This window comes from Sus scrofa, chromosome 6 (genome assembly GCF_000003025.6).
Source record: "Sus scrofa isolate TJ Tabasco breed Duroc chromosome 6, Sscrofa11.1, whole genome shotgun sequence".
NCBI classification, from domain to species: Eukaryota; Metazoa; Chordata; class Mammalia; order Artiodactyla; family Suidae; genus Sus; species Sus scrofa.
In genome coordinates this window covers 80,267,791-80,285,453 of record NC_010448.4, presented here as the reverse complement: position 1 = coordinate 80,285,453, position 17,663 = coordinate 80,267,791, and the positions used below count along the sequence as shown (strand labels likewise).

The 17,663-nt window shown below is 51.8% G+C and overlaps 1 long non-coding RNA gene across 1 annotated transcript; it reads right to left on the bottom strand.

The window, feature by feature from the left end:
• On the bottom strand, positions 278 to 16,984 carry LOC110261435. The gene is made up of 3 exons (XR_002345516.1): positions 16,454 to 16,984; positions 2,266 to 2,407; positions 278 to 534 (listed from the first exon to the last, which is right to left on the bottom strand). It is a non-coding gene; the product is annotated as an uncharacterized LOC110261435 (long non-coding RNA).

Genomic DNA, 17,663 nt, shown 5'->3' with positions numbered 1-17,663 from the left:
GCCTGCCCTGTGGGGCCTTGCCCCCTCCCAGTTCTCATGCTGTGAAGGCCAGGCCTCTGCTTATGTGCCACTTTGGGGTAAGGCTCAAACAGTTTGAGAAAACGGCTGCTAAAATGGCCCCTGAGCTAGGGTGGATCTGATTTGGGGACATGGTGTGCCTGGCTCTGAATAAAAAAACCCTTACTCCCCACCTTGGGAGGTGCCCAACAGAGGGTGACAGATCAACAGAAGGCCCTCCGCCCCACCCCTGACCTTCATCCCTCCCTACCCACAGGATGCAGGGCTGCAGCCACAGCCACTTAGCAAGGCTTTGCATTTGTCATCTGTAACAGACATAAGCGCTGCTGAAACAAAAAGGCCCAGAAATACAATGATCCAGCTGGAAGGGAAGCTTGCTTCTCTCTCAGGTCCAGTGGCAGACAGAAAGTCCAGGGGGACCAGTTGCCTTCTGTCTTGTTGCTCCTCAATTTCCTGGGGAGTCAACTTCATTGATGTGGCAGATGCCACCTCACCAGCATTAGGGTCGCCCTCCAGCTGGAAGAAGGGGAAAGAGGGCATTAAGGACAGGCCTATGATTGGAGGTTGCTGCCTCACTTCCACTCACTTCCAGAAGCCTTGCCTCACTGCAAAGACCAGGAAATGCAGTCTCTGGATGCGTGTGCGTGTGTGTGCACACTCAGCCAAATAGGAGAGTCTATTAATAAAGGGGAAAAAGATGAAGAGTGATGAGAGGCAGCTAGCAGTCTCTGGCACAAATCTAATCACTGAGACAGTATTGTCACATTTCAGAAAGAGAAGGACTCAGAGAGGGGTGGCGACGTGCCCGAGCTTACACCGCTGGCAAACTGCAGAGCAGGAACACAAACCCAGGCCTGGCTGGCTGCTGCACCCTGCTACCTCAGCCACAACCTTCTGCACAGAAGTCAGACCCTGTTATGGTGTTGGGGGAAGGGGGTGGGGGGGCTTCCTTTATCTCAGCCGTCCTGGGTCTGCCAATCTCTGAGACTTCCGCCCCTCAGCCTTGGGCAAGTGGCTGAATTGCTCTGACTCTTGGTTTTACCATCTGTTTAATGGGGGTAATAGCTGTCTTAAGGTCACGGTGAAGATGAAACAGAGCCTAAAAAGGTTTGGAACATAGCAAACATTCAATGACTGCTAGTCACTATTGGTTTTTTTGTTTTTGTTTTTTTAATGACTGCACCCACGGCATATGGAAGTTCCTGGGCCAGGGATTGAATCTGAACCATGGTTGCGACCCACACTGTGGCTGCGGATCCTTTAACCCGCGGTGCCCTTCTGGGGATTGAAACTGCACCTCTGCAGTGACCCAAGCCCTGCAATGGGAGTCTTAACCCACTGCGCCACAGCAGGAACTCCAATACCTGCTAGTTATTATTGTTCGTGGAGCCCCTTGCTGCACCCCCTGCTGCCACACCAGCTGTTTTAAAGAATCTGCAATTCTGCCAGCCCCCTAGGGTTTTGCCCTAATGCACCTTCAGAAGTTGAAAAATTATCTGTTGCTGCGGAACAAACTCAGTGCCCTTAAAACAACACACATGTATTATATCAGCATTTCTGTGGGCCAGGAGTCTGGGCAGGGCTTGGCTGCATCCTTGGAGGGATGCAATCAAGGTGTTGGCCAGAGCAGGGGGCTCAGCACGGCAGAAGGATCCATTTCCAAGTTTACGTGGCTCTCAGCAGGATCCAGCTCCATCTGGGCTATCTTGCCGACTGTGGAGACCACCCTCCGTTCTCACCGTGGGGGCCTCTCCTTGGACAGCTCACCACATGGCAGCCCACCCCATCCAAGCCAGCAAGGGAGAGAGTCTAGCAGGAAGGAAGCTGGGATCTCACGCACTGTAACATGGAGACGATACCCCATCACCTCTGCTGTACTTGGTTGGTGAGAAGCAAGATACGGTGCAAGAGGAAAGGGGGACCGAAGGCATGAGAGTGGAGGCTCGGATCGCCGAGGCCCTCTTGGTGTTTGCCCATCCAAAAGTCAAGGTCATGACAATCAACGAATGGACAGCTGCCTTGCACCATAGAGGAGGCTAAAGCAATACCAAGGTGGTCAGAGACAGAAAATAACACCTAGACTGAGCACCTATTATGCAATGCACCAGGCACGGTCCTAGTGCTTTAGAAATATCTGTTCATTTCATCTTTATAACAACCCTTTGAGAAAGAAGTTCTGTGTACCTATTGAGAGAAGAGGCCCAGTGCGACACAGAGAGACTAAGTGACTTGCCCAACCAAGCTCACCTAGCAGCGCGGCGGCCGAACTGGGATTCGAGCTTGGACCACCACATGTCAAAGCCCTGGCTCTAAACCCCGATGGCGCCTTGTCTGTGGCGGTCAGTTGAAAATGGATGGGAACCAATGACTGCGGCATCTGGACTTGTCTCTAAAAATAAAAATAAAGGTCAGTCCCTGTCACATGAGGAAGGATGACAGAATTGGGTGTGTGCCCCTAGAGAAGAGAAGGAGAAGGGGGTCATGGTCATTGACCTCGGACCTCAGAGGGGAGGAAGGACACTTGTTCTGGGTGGCTCCAAGCAAGCGGGGGAGAGGAAACCTCTGGAGTGCGAGGGGAGGACCGTGGTGGACCCCCACCCAGGCCAGTGTCTTCCCCCTTCGTGCGGAAGGAAGACTCGTGAGCTTGTCTTTGCAGCTGAGCAAATATTTCTGCTTCCCCTTTGCAGGCTGGAGCCAGCCTCCTCTCCAGCCAGCTCCACGGGCCTTCAGAGCGGTGGCCTCGAGCTGTGAGGGAGAGGTCAGCTCGGCCACCCTGACCAGATGGGACCAAAGTGAAGACTGCCGAGCCCGGGTCGGAGGGCACTGCTGACATCCCATCTCCCTCTTTGGGGCCCCATCACCTGGACAACAGCAAGGGGCTCTGGGGTCTCCCCTCCAGCCTGTTTTCCCTGTGGCAGCTGAGCTGTCTCTCTGCCACTTGACACCCCCTGCTCAAACCTTCCAGGGTCCCCTGCTATCCTCAGGATAAATTCAACTCAGCCTCAAGGTGCTACATGATAAGGCCCTGCCATCTTCTGGGATCTGACCTCCGGACGCTTCTCCCACCAGCTCCCATCTGACCTTCCAGGCCTCCTGGACAATGTGCTGGTCCCCCACCCCACGCAACTCCAAGTCTCTGTGCTCACTCTGCCTGAACTGCCCTTCCACCTAGAGCAATCCTATACATTCTTTAAGAACCAGTTCAAACACCACCTCCTCTGAGAAGCCTTCCTTGGCCCCCTCCAATGGAGCTGCTTCCCTTTTTCTGTGCCTGATGGAAGCAGACATTTATTGAGCGCTCACTGCAGGCCAGTGCTCAGTAATTTACATACGTTAGCTTCATAAAACCTCCCCACTTCTATCAGCTTTTTTCTTTTCTCTCTCTCTTTTTAGATCTGTACCTGCAGCATATGGAAATTCCTGGGTTAAGGGCTGAAATGGAGCTGTAGCTGCCAGCCTAACCACAGCCACAGCAACTCAGGATCAGAGCCCCACCTGCAACCTATGCTGCAGCTTGCTGCAATGCTGGATTCTTAACGTACAGAGCAAGGCCAGGGATCAAACCCGCATCCTCATGGATACTATATCAGGTTCTTAACCCACTGAGCCCCACGGGAGCTTTTTTCATTCTCATTTTCCAAATGAAGAAACGGGCACAGAGGGTTAAGTACTTTATCCTAGGACACACAGCCAATAAGTAGCAAAGCCAGGACAAGAACTGTCTCTCTCTGACTTCAGAATTCCTGCTCTTTGTTGTTTACTTGTTTATTGTTGAAACAAAGTAATCTGTGCCAATGGTAATAAATACATGAGTAGCAAAGAGTAAAGACTGGAGAGAAATGATCTCTCCCTCTCTCACAGGTCTCCCATCCCAGCTACATCATCCAGAAAACTTTTCTGAAGTTTTGAGAGCACCAATGTTTGATGGTTAAGAATTGGATAAGGCCTCTGGGAGTCAGACATCCCAGCATTTACAACCTTATCCATGAAATGGGGGTGATGATAAGAGCACCTACCTTGTACGATTGTTTAAGGATCTGGTGACTCCATGTACACTTAGAATAACACCTGGTATGTGGTGAACTCTCAGAGGATTGATTAGCATTATTTCTTGTCATAGTTTTCTGGTCGTTTCCTCCTTATATATCCACGTAGAGCACTTCTATTTCTTCATGTGTCAACTTTAGACCATACCTCCTGACTCCTCATCATTAAAGGTGAGAATTTCTCTTAAATGTCCCTCTTGTCCCACCCTTCTTCACGATGCTCAACAGTTACTTAGGTTTCTTTCTCTTACTCAGTGTCCACCACTCCACTCCATGTGACTGTCCTTGGCAGGGACATATTCGCAGGTCACATTGTCCATCCAGTTTGACTCCTGGAAAGTGGGGTCTCGGTTGGGGCATCTTTGCATCCCAGCACCAAGCACAAAACTTGGCAAATGACAAGTGGACAGCTCTGCATCCTGAATGCGCATTTCTGACAAGGGAATGGAAGCTCAGCAAGAGAAAGCAGTTGGCATAAGGGCAGGATTCTCAGACTTCTAGACCTTTCCACTCACTTCCTGGATCAAACTAGGTTAGGGCCCCCTAAAATTTCAGGGATGTCCTAAAGTTTCAATGATGTCAGCGCAAGAGGCTCAGCCTGGATGAATATAAGCTGGAACTATCCTAACCCACCAATGGGACCCCCCACCCCGGCCACCCTCTCTGGCCAAAGAGAGGAAAATGGCAAATTTTGAGGAAAATGGGCTGGATGGCTCTCCATCAACTTCTCTCCAAATCTCCCTCCCCAAAACCAAAAGGAAGAGGAGGTAGTTTGCCTGGCAGGGGCCAATGAGAGTTTCTTTCTTTCCTCTGAAGATAGGGAGAAGGGTCCCTGATATGGGTGGAGGACCCAAGGGCCAGGGAGAAGCTGGATCCAACAAGCCTCCCAAACACTGGCACTGAAGGACCATCTTGTAGAAAAGACCAGAAACTAGCTGCCTGGAGTTCCCATTGTGGGCTCTGCAGGTATAAGAACCTGACTAGTATCCACGAGGATGAAGGTTTGATCCCTGGCCTCGTTTAGTGGGTTAAGGATCTGGCATTGCCGTGAGCTGCAGTGTACATTGCAGATGTGGCTCCAATCCTGCATTGCTGTGGCTGTGGTGTAGGCCAGCTCTAATTTGACCCCTAGCCTGGGAACTTCCATATGCCACAGGTGCAGCCCTAAAAAGAGAAGGAAAAGAGGAAGGAAGAGAGGAAGGAACCGGCTGCCTGGAGAGCTCAGCCTGTGGAGCAGGGCAGCTGCCACCTGCTTCCGCACGTGGCCATGTGGTCAGACACTCTGAAATGGCTCAGAATATAAACATCAGTGAGAAACGGCTTCTCACGATCCAGAGGAAATTTTGAAAGCTGGAAAGTTCCACAGAGGAGAACTGTGCTAAAGAAAGATTCCAGAGCCAGGTAGGTGTAAGGATCATGCCCAGGTGAGCATAGGTGGGGGAGGGGGGGCAGAGAATTTCAACCATTTCTTAAGCAACCGAAAAATATCTTTTCTTTTTCCTTATGGAATATTCCAATGAAACCCATTATGGAGAGAAGGTATAGCAGTAGCTAGTATATTATTAAACATATTCTTCACCAGGGGCCAGTACTTTATGGAGCGTTTCATAGCACGCACTCCTTCAGCCCTGACAGCAACTCTCTGAAGTATCCTTATTCCCACTTACAGATGGAGAAACAAGGGAGTCCATGACTTGGTCGAGGTGATATTGCTCCCAAGTCGTGGAGAGAGGACTCAAACCCAGGCAGTGCCATTCCAGAGCCCACGCTTCTTACACATTACATGAAATAAAGCCACTCAGTTAAAATAGGCTTGGTAGGGGAGTTCCCGTCGTGGCTCAGTGGAAATGACTCTGACTAGCATCCATGAGGATGCAGGATCATCCCTGGCCTTGCTCAGTGGGTTAAAGGATCTGGTGTTGATGTGAGCTGTGGTATAGGTCGAAGATGCAGCTCAGATCTGGCGTTGCTGTGGCTGTGATGTACACCAGCGGCTACAGCTCCCATTCAACCCCTAACCTGGGAACATCCATGCGGCCCTAAAAAGACCCCCCCCAAAAAATCGGATTGTTAGTGGGGAGGGGAGGTGAACTCCTGCACTTGACATTCCTGTCAACCACTCCCACATCCCAACAACCCCTGAGGTACCACCATTGACCATCAAAGCTCTCACAACACAGCTTGAAAACTATTGGTGCTGGGCAATTTTCTGGCATCTCAAAGGCCTGTTCTCAGATGATCCCCGTGACCTGGTTCATCCTCCCCAGGGCCCTCTGAGGGGCCCCAGGACTCAGGCACTGAGATAATAACTGTGGGTACCAGGAAGCAGGAGAAGCACCCAGACTCAGAGACAGTGAGCTTGAGGCTCTTTCCTGCCACTGCCTGGAATCAGCCAGGCTCTGGCTCATCAGCTCTGGCCAACAGAAGCAGAGGGGAGACCAGAAGGAGAGCAGACTTTTCTGAGCCTGCAGGAGGCTACAGAAGCGAGTTTGGGAGTGTCGGCCCCTGGGGGCTCAGGAAGATGGGGAAGGAGGAACAGGGACTCTGCCTGTCATGTGTATCACTGTGCCTGGGGGGCTCCAGCCAAGTGTCTTGTGCAGGGTGGATAGCCACCCAATGAATACATAAATGAGCTCAGGTAGCAGGAGAAGGCTGATCTGGACATTGCTACAACCGTGACTCCAAAGAAAAAAAAAAAAAATTCCAACTGTTGTGGCCTGGTTTTGAATCACCACTCAAGGCTCAAAGACTCAGCAGAGCACAGTTACCTGGTCAACTTAGGGCTGTGTGCTATGGCAGGGGAGGGGGACGATGGGCGTGTCCCCCTCCATTCCAGTGGAAGGAGGGGAGCACCTAGAATTAGCCCCATTGCCACCTTCACCACCAAGATGGCACACGAAGGGCAGGAACCATTCACCAGGGGAAGCAGAGGGAGGACTCCAGCAACCAACCCAGTCCGTGTCTGCTCTGGCTGCCCAATTCTGTTGGTAGTGACAATCATACCGACAGTGGCACTACCTTCGAACACCATATGGTCCAAGACGGTGCTAAGCACCTCCATGCAGTATCCTACCAATTCTTCATAACAGCCTTATAGTTAGTACCTGTTATTACCCCCATTTTATAGATGAGGAAACTGAGGCTCTGAGATAGGAATTTGGCTAAGGTCACGTGGCCAGCAGGCAGTGGTAGCAGAACTCAGGACTCTTGGATTCCAAGGCCGTGTATGACACAGCTGTCCCCTTCACCACGGTGCTGTGTGGCCTTCAGCAAGTGACTCGGGCTCTCTGACCCATTTTCTCAGTTGTATGGTACGGATGTAACTCTGTCCTCACAGGCCGTTGGTGCGTGGTTGGTGCCTGGGCTCTCTCGCTGGGTGGCCTTAGGCAAGTCGCTTTCTGGCCTGGGCCTCAGTTTCCTCACCTGTCAAAGGAGGGGGCATGGGAGGCAATCTCCAAAGGCACCGAAGTGTTGACATCCGATGTTAAGCAGCAAAATACCAGTGCCCAGCTCCGGAAGGCAGTCCACGCACGCTTCACGTTGTCCTCAGAAGCAGCCAAATGAATGCTGTAAATTTCCCCTCCTCCGAGGACCTCGCTCCTTCCACACCCTCCTTCTCGAAGGTTCACACTTTCTCTGCTTTCAGAGAGATGTTTTTCAAGCTTCCCGTGTGGGGGCCTAGGCGACAGCAGTGTGCAGAAGCCCAACCCCAGCGGTAATCCTGGGCGGAAAGCGAGCGGGAAGAAACGTGCAGGATGGAGGCGCCAAGGAGGAGGCTTCAGCCCTGATTTTCCAGCAGTGAGCTGGGGGTGGAAGCCAAAGACGGGGCCTCAGGGGAGTCCAGCGGGTCCTCCGAGAGGGCCTCACTGGGACTATTCATAGCCCAGCATCCTCGCCGGAACCTGGCAGGCACCAGAAGTGATCTTGCTTGTTTGTGGCACAAACACAGGCTGAGTTGTTAACGCTGCTCTTCCTTCCACCCCCTCACTCAGCCTCAGACCAAATACCATCTGTCCTGGAGCCTGAATGGGTGTCTAAGATCCAGCATGTGGTCTGTGAGCTGTGTGCAAACGAGCACTGGATTTAGAGTGAGGGATATAACTGTGGGATTTGGCAAGACACTGAACAGGGCTGCTGTGTATGGTGGTTCAGACTGTGCACTGCACAAGGGCACCTGGGGTGATGAGGTGAATCCACCGTGTGCTCTGCTTACCAAGCAGTGATCGCCCAGAGGGGCACATTTTTCTAGTACACACAAAGGTGCTCTATGAGCTAGCAGAGGTCCTGACTCTGAACTTGAGTTTCTGTCTCTGTAACGGCCCACCTATTTTCTCCTCTAGGGATATAGTGAGGACATAGTCATTTAACCTATGTGAATGCACCTGATCATTATTTGTACTGAATTATGATTATTTATTTGAACAAACTCTTATTCCACAAAAGCAGATTATGAAATTTTAAATGGTTAAATAGGATATATGCACACATACAATTTTATACACTGAATGAATGAGGAAAGACAAATATGAGGCATATGTACTAGTGCTTCCCTTCTTGTGCCTATAGCAGACATCACTAATCAATGCAATCCATGATGTACATTGTCCATGGTCTGAAAGCCAGTTTCCACCTTGGTACAAGGGAAATGAGAAAATCGGTTAGTATGGGGTTGTATCTTACCTGCTACATAGTAGGTGCTCAATAGATGATAATTATTATTGTTTGGAATCAGTGGAGGGAAGCAGGGGAAGTAGGCTGGACCAGGGAGGCCTGCACTGTTGTGTGTCACAGTCGAGTAAACACTCAAGCGCACACCCAGGTACACATGCACACACAATCTGTATCCATGATACGAAATATACCGGTTTCTCAGACTTCATGCAAATCACCTACACTGAATTCTAAGTGAATTTTTCCTGTGGTTCCTCAAAGCAGGGTCATGCAATACAACAGACAACATCCTCAGTGGCAGCCTGGGATAAGCAGGGGGTTTTCCCCCCTTATTTTATAAATTTTCCTTTTATATACATACATATATATATATATTTATTGGTCTTTTGTCTTATTAGGGCCGCACCCTCAGCATATGGAGGTTCCCAGGCTTGGGGTCCAATCAGAGCTATAGCTGCTGGCCTATACCACAGCCACAGCAATGCCAGATCTGAGCCACGTCTGCGACCTACACCACAACTCACAGTGATGCCAGATCCTTAACCCACTGAGCGAGACCAGGGATCAAACCCACAACCTCATGGTTCCTAGTCGGATTCGTTTCTGCTGCGCCATGATGGGAACTCCTATTTTATATTTTTTAATATTTTAGTCTATTACAATTACTACAGCATGGACTTTTCAAATATTAATCAAACACAAAGTCATAACAATAAAGATATAAGCACAGAAAAAAAATGTACGAAGCAGAAAACTAGTCTGGTTTTGGGAGTTCCCGTTGTGGCTCAGCGGGTTGGGAGCCTGACTAGCATCTATGAGGATGCAGGTTCAATCCCTGACCTCGATCAGTGGGTGACGTATCCAGCGTAGAAAATGAGCTGTGGTATAGGTTGCAGATACGGCTTGGATCCCGAGTTGCTGTGGCTGTGGTATAGGCCACCAGCTGCAGCTCTGATTCAACAACCTCTACTGCCTCCCTAGAGGTTGCCTACCACCCACATGGCAGGACTTCTGGGTCCAGCCTGATGCATCAGCCGGCTGGGTGTTCACCTCTAAGTCCCAGGCCCAGCCCCACAAACAACTCCCACCTAGAGCTCCACCACCAGAGGGCGAGGCTATGGGCTAGGCTGCCCCAGGGAACCCCTTTGCAAATGCAGGTACTCGTGGGAATACAGATCCCAAATGTAGTCCTGAGGCCTGGTGGGGGAGGGAGCGTTTGAGCAGAACTTTGAGAATGCCTCCTGCACCATCGCCTGGAGGAACGGACAAAGCATCAACCTGAGGATCACACAGACTTCAGTTTAACCCCCCCCCAACCCGGCTGCTTACTGGCTGTGTCCTTGGAAAGTGATTTCCCCTCCGCTGACCGTACTCCCCACATCTCTAAAGTCAAGTTAATAGCTGAACCCCTCATCGAGTCATCATAGAGTCATCATGAGGCATGAGATCAATCGCTTCACAGTTAGTGGCTTATCATTCATGCCACTGTCACTACCAAGGGTAGCTGACTCTTGAGTGTTGGGCCAGAGAGATCTGAGTTTGAATCCTGGCTGGGATGGAACTGGCTTGGATGGAATGCTCTGAGCCTGCTTCCCCATCCGTTAAGTGGGAGGCAGGACTATTCCCAAGGCCAGCAGCCTGTGGAGGTGCAGGCCAGTTTGGCCCCGCAGGAGCTGGGAAACCCAGGGGAGCCTGCACCTCCCTGGAGGGAGGCAGGGCCCGAGAGGCCACAGTGCTCACCAGCATCTCCCCTCCCGGGCCTGGGCCCCGGGGGAATGTGTAGGAGGGAGGTCCAGGGAGGGGGCCCTGGAGCGGGGAGGAAGAGCCTTGGCGGGCGGGCAGCATCGGTGACCCAGGAGGGAGGAGAGCTTGGCTCCGAGCTCATCACTCAGCAAGCTGTCTCCCCCAGGCCCGGAACCCCGGCGGCCTGTCCTCCCCACTTCCTGCGTGCTGGGACAATATTGTGATTTCCCCCATGCCGCCTGCCTGGGACGGCCTGGTCCTGTGCGCAGCCCAGGGTCACAGGGCTGGGGGGAGACAGGGGTATGGAGAGGTCACTCGCTGCCTGGAAGATGACTCAGGACTTGAATGCTGCAAGCAGCGCGGCCGAGAGCCAGGAGCCCCAACGCCGCCTCACCTCCATCATCCCTTCCTGGTCCACGAAGACCTCGGCAGGCCAGGCGCCCAACACTGGAATGGCACCTGATGCAGACCCAGGCCTGCCATCTTCTGCCTGCCACATCTGCCTCCTCAGCACAATGGGAGTCTCTGTGGGAAGGGGCCATGGCTGTTCACCTCCAAATCCCATGGCCCAGCCTAGGACCTCAGCCATCCATGATGCTCCACCGAGTGAAGGAAGAGATGAAGGAATTGATTCCTGCCCTGTCCTCCCGTAGCACGTGAACTCCACAGGGCGGAAACTCTAGCCCTCCCAGTATCACCTCTCCTGGACCATCGTCTCAGTCTTTACCATCACCTCTTCACCTCTTACTCTTCCTTTAGGTCTCCACTTAGTTGTCACTTCCTCCTGGAAGCCCTCCCTGACCACCTGGCCAAAACTACATTAGCTGGCTCTGCTCTGAGTACCCTAGTGTCCCCTACTGATGCTCTGACTCCAGGAAAATGTAAGGGCTCATTTAATGCTTTTTTTTTTTTTGGCTGCATTTGCAGCATGCAGAAGTTCCTGGGCCGGGTATCAGATCCACACCACAGTAGCCATCCAAGCCATAGCAATGACAATACCAGGTCCTTAACCCTCTGAGCCACCAGGGAACTCCTTGATGCTCTTCCTCTCTAGGCTGAACTAGGCCTTGAGACCCCCTCTGTGTCAAGAGGCACTTGTCCCATGACTGCATCTCTAGCTCAGGGCTTGGTGCAGAGTTGATGCATGCGGAATGAGTGAATGGATTCTTCATGGATTCTGGCCCATACTGGGATTCAGTCACTGCTGGCAATGGTGGTAATGGGAGTGGTGGCTGAAGTGGACATCTCTTGCTCTTTTCTATCCAGCAGCCCCCAAGTCCCGTTCTTTGTCCAGTATTGGCCACCCCATCTCCTCTGGGATGTTGTCCTTCCTCCTGAACAGGACTTCACCAATCACTAAGATCACACGACCCAGACTTGGTCGTCGATTGTACTCTACTTTCCTGACAGCAGTGACTGATGGAAGAGTGGACGCATGACACAAGCAAGGCCAGTCAGGGTCCTTCCTTGGGACTGACATGGTTCCCAGAGAAGGTCACTTTCTTGCCTTGGACAGAGGTTGCCAAGCTGGGCTGCTGCTGGCCAAGTCTCTTACCCCTTAAAATGGAGAGAATGAAGACAACCCCAGAGGGAAGAAGAGACAAGCAGAGGTGAGTGGTGGACGAAGAGAATCCTGGGGCCCATGAGCCCTGGTTTCAAGCCCCCAGGCCCCTCCTCCAGCCACTTCCCAGGCCATCAAGTTCCCTTTTTCACTCAAGCTGATATGATGTGGATTCTCTCACGTGCGATGGAAAGAATTCTGAATCACATTATACCAGGGAGAAAACAGGGAGAGGAACAGGGTGGGTCCAAGTGGAGACACAGATGCTGTGCAGGGATTGACCAGCAGACTCATGGAAATGAAAGGATTTCCTGCTAAGGGCCTAGCAGAGCCCTCGGCACACTCACAGGCAGGGCTGAAGGACAAGGCTTTGCAGCAGAAGGACCGACCTGGGGTTCTTGCTGCACTTTCACTGTAAATAATAGAAATCCAACGCAAACTGGCTTAGTAAGCAGGAAGGGAAATTCATTAGCTCGCATAACTAAAATGTCTATGGGTCTACAGCTTCAGACATGGCTGGATCCAGGTGCCTGGCCAGCTGCTGCCGGCAGGAATCCGTCTCTCCTTGAATGATGGTAGCTTTGGGCTTGGATCCTAATAGCAACCTGGGCTGAAAGAGAGCACCTCTCCCCTCATCATTACAGGAGACGTCCCGAATTTAATCGCATTGGCTTTGTTTCAACCTCATGCCTACCCCCTCTTCATGCACCTGCCCAAGGTAGCTCTCAGATGAGGGAAATGGGGTACTCTCAGTGGCCAGGTGTGCACCCCAGGCCCACCCTTGCAGTAAACCCCACCCAAATCAATGACCCACAAGTGGAGGCAGAGAGGCTCCCAAGGTGCTGCTATTAGGCGGGGGCGGGGGAGGATGCATATGCTGGGCAGGCAGAAGCAACGTGTCCACAGATCTCAGAAAGAGGTCTTTGGCCGATCCCCACAGGAAGGAAAGCCCAGGGAGGGGAGAGGAGCTCTGTGGGGGAAAGACAGCCTTCCCATTGGCTGGGTTGGTCCTCAGAGGAGGGGGAACCCCCTCCCCAAGGCAAGAGGATGGATGGGAGGACCCCTCGGCTACTCCCAGCCCTGGAAGTCTCCGGTCTGCATCCATGACGCCAATTGTCTGCAGCCAGACACATTCCTGGACTTGGCTGAAAGGGCGGAGATGAGAGTCAGGCATCTAAAAGCACCTCCGATTCCCACATTTGCATGCTCCAAGCGCAGGAGGGGCCGATCCTGTGTGCAACTGGAGAAAATTGCGCCCAACCTGCCCAGGATGCCTGGGTTTGACAGTTTGGGGGAGAGAGCCACTGGCTTCTGGGTTGTGGGAAGAAGGCAACATCCCAGGGCCAGGACTCAGGGTGGTCTCCAGGCACCCCCCCTACCCCCATCCTGGGAGGAGGCTGCAGCTGGAAGGCTCAGAAGCCCCCTGCCCTCTGCTGGGAGGAAAGCAAGGAAATGCTCTCCTGTCACTTTAAGGCCACCAGGGTCCCTCTACTTTACATCCATTACCTGGCCTCAACCCCACGCCACGCCACACAGTACCTCCAACCTGGCCTCCTGCAGCCAAGCACCTCCTCCTCAGCCCCTGCTTCTCCTGCTCCTCTGTCTTTAAAGCTAAGAACAGACACATCATCCAGAGAGTTGCACGCCTCCTCATGCCCGAGACGCAATAGTTCCCTCAACTGTGCGAGGGGAGCAGACCACTCAGGGATGCTAAGGTGATCAAATGGCTTAGGAGAGTTCTCATCGTGGCTCAGAGGTAATGAACCCGACTGGCATCCATGAGGACATGGGTTCAATCCCTGGCCTCAATCAGTGGGTTAAGGATCCAGCATTGCTGTGAGCTGTGGTGACGGTCACAGACACAGCTCGGATCCCAAGTTTCTGTGGTTGTGGTGGAGGCCAGCAGCTGTAGCTCCAATTTGACCCCTAGCCTGGGAACTTCCATATGCCGAGGGTGCGGCCCTAAAAACAAACAAACTAACAAACAAAAAAACCACAAAACCTTTTGGAAACAATAAGCCTCTAACCAGGGTACAGTACACTGATCCCCTGAGTGCACACCTGGGGACGGCTGGGATCCCCCAGTGCGCCCTCACTTGGAGATGGGGTTGGGGGAGAAGGTTGAGTCTGTGTCTGGTCTGGAGGCAGGAGGATGGACAAAATGCTCTCTCAAAATCCTTCCAAGGCTTCAACTGTCTGGCCCAGCCCAGATATGACCTGGTCAGACCTTAACTTCCCATGGGACCGGTCCCCAACCCCTTGTCATCTCTCCAGCAAGTGCTGAGCATATAATAAAAGCGCAGAGAACCCACGTCCAGGACACGTCCTCTTGTCTTCCCATTCAATCCCTCAGCTGGTCCTGTTGACCCCCCTCCACCATTGCTCTTGGATCCACCCACGTCTCACCACAACCACAGTCTCCGGCCTGCTCCAAGCCACCTGGAGGACTGGGGGACTGGAGGACAGTCCTGGAGGACAGTCCTGCATCCATTCCTGCTGCCCTAGCCTCCTTTCTCCAAGAGCAGCCAGAGTGATTCAACAAAACAAATAAACAAATTCCATACATAATAATTATAGCGATCCCTTCCAATGCCTTCCCATTACTCTCAGAAAAATATCCAAACTCTTGACCAAGGAGAAAAGCTGATAGACTCTTTTAGGGTTTTTTAAATTGTGGTAAAATACACACAACCTAAAATTAACCCTCTTACCCATTTTTCAGTGTGTAGCTCAGTCATTTTTAAGTACGCTCAGATCACTGTGGGTCCAATCTGCCAAATATTTTCTGCTTCACCAACTGAAACTCCACACCCATTAAACAAAACTCCCCATTTTCCCTGCCCCCCAAACCTGAGTAACCACCATTTTACTCTTTGGCCCTATGAATATAACTATTCCGGGTACCTCATGTCAGTAGAATCATACAGAATGTATCTTTTTTGACTGGCTTACTTCACTAAGCATAATGGCTTCAAGGTCCATCTGTATTGTAACATGTGTCTGAATTTCCATCCTTTTTAAAGCTGAAATATTCCACTGTATGGACAGACTGCCTTTTGTTTATCCATTCATCCAACGATGGACATTTAGGCTGCTTCCACCTTTGGTTCTTGTGAATGATGCTGCTGTGAACATAGGTGTACAATTATCTCTCTGAGTCCTTCTTTCAATCTTTTGGATATATAACCAAAAGTGGAATTGCTGGATCACATCTGAATTCCATTTTTAATTTTTTGAGGAATTGTTCTGCTGTTTTCCATAGTAGTCATCCCAGTTTACATTTCCACCAAAGCACACAAGACTTCCAATTTCTCCACATCCTCACCAACTCTTATTAGCCTCTTGTTTTTTAACAGTAGCCGCGCTAGTAGGTATGAAATGGGATCTGTTGCATCTTGATGGAGGAAATATCAGTCTCACGTGGGACTCCTGTGTCACAGGGCATTGATTATCCCTCTTAGTGCTAAATGCCAGTGGCATGTCCCCTCATCCTTGGGACAACAAAAAACACTCCCTGGGGTAGGCTGAGAACCATCAGCCCTGCTCACCTCCCTGCCTCATCTCATACCATGCTCCCCCATGCCCACCACACCAGTCACTCTGGCCTTCTTTCTGTTCCTCAGGTATGCCAGCCTCAGGCTCACCACAGGGCCTTTGCACCTGCTATCCCTTCTGCCTCGCATACTCCTCTCCATCCTTATATGACAAATCTCATCCACAGATGGTCTCAATCAGCAGCACTGCAGCTCAGTGACTGGCTCACAAGGGCCTTGTGGAACCAAGGCTGCCTGTGAACCCATGGATGCCCACAGGCCCAACTCCACACAAAGCGGATCGCAGAACTGCCAACAGAGGGTCCTCTGTGTCTAATTACCCTCATCCATGTATGTATGTATGTATGTACGTACGTATATACGTGTCTATCTATCCATCCATCTGTCTATCTATCCATCTGCCCATCTATTTATCTATCATCTATCTCTATCTCTCTGACTATCTCTCTAACTTATCAATCCGAAAGGAGTACAGTTGAATTTAGGCACAGGAACTCTGCAGTGGACATGCCTCCATCTCTTGAGAAAGGCCAGGGCTGCCCCGGGCCCCCTCAGATCTGCTCCAGCTCCAATCCATGGGAAAAAACTTTGGCCTCTTTGGTGGATGGCGCTCTCAGCCAGTGTTACACTGACATGGGCTGGAAGGTATTTCTCCAGTTGAGTGTAAGAGTCAGGCTGACCTGGGTTCAAATCCCAGCTCGGCCCCTTGGGAGTCAGAACCAGGTTAGTGTTCCCGAGTCAGGGGTTCCTTATCTGCAGGCGGGGTTATTTCAGGGGTTTGGGGAGGATTGTATGAGATAATGATGCTTGTAAAAGACTTAGCCCCATCCTGGCACATAACCGAGGGCTTGCTTACTCACCATTCCCGCTCGGCGGTTGGAAAGACCGCAGAGCACTGTCCTCACCCCCGGGTCTTGCCCAAGCTTCCCTGGGAAGATCCTCCCATTTCCGTTTCCAGACGATTGGACGAGGCTCAGTGGTCAGTGCATCGAGAGGGACAAAGAAAATAAAAATGAGATAAACACAATCATGCCGATGATGAATCCAGACCCATTTCTGGTGTGCTCAGGACTTGCCAGATGTGATCAGTGACAACAGCCGCCATGGAGGCAGGTACCATTTTACCCCATTTAGCAGATGAGGAAACTGAGGCAAAGAAAGGCTCATCAAATCGTCCAAGTTCACATGGTTCAAAGGTGGCTGGACCAGGCAGCCCGGAGCCAAGAAGAAGGGGCGCTCAAAGGCAGTGGGTCACTAGCAGGATGTCCCGCCCGGCCTGCAGGGTCAGACAGGCTTTGCTCCCAGATCCTGAGCGGGTTGTCGATGAAGGAGAAGCTCTCTGCTCCAGGGTCACCCTCTCAGGGAGGCCTCCTCGCTGACCACCCACCTAAAACAGCAATCCCTGTCCCAGCCCCACCCCCACCTTTGCCCAGCTTTCCTCCTTTGACAAAGATTTATGGGGCCAGAGGAATGGAGGAGGCCAGTTGGGAAGGGCCCAGAAAGGTGGGATAAAATGTTGGGTCCCCAGAAGAGGAGGGAGGATAATGGGAAAGCAGCCCCCACAACGCGTGTGCACGTGCGCGCGCGTGCGCGCGCACACACACACACACACACACACACACACACACAAACAAGCATTTTGGGTTTTTACTTTTGTTTTTGCTCTTTAGAGCCACACATATGGTATATGGAAGTTCCCAGGCTAGGGGTTGAATCAGAGCTGTAACTGCCGGCCTACACTACAGCCACAGCAACGCCAGATCCGAGCGGTGTCTGAGACCTACACCACAGCTCACCGCAAGGCCGGATTGAGCAAGGCCAGGGATTGAACCCGCATCCTCATGGATGCTAGTAGGGACTGTAACCCATTGAGCCGCAGTAGGAAATCCCAAACAAGGATTCTGAAAATCGTCCAGAGGGGCAGCCTTTGATCCCTTTGGGTATGGAATCCAGGGCCCAATGCCTAGGCTGGGCTGTGGCTGGGCCATGGGAATGTTAAGATAAAAGAACAAGAGCCAGCCCTTGGGGTGCTCCCGGCCCTTGGGGAGCTCCCAGTCCTCCAGCGAGCAC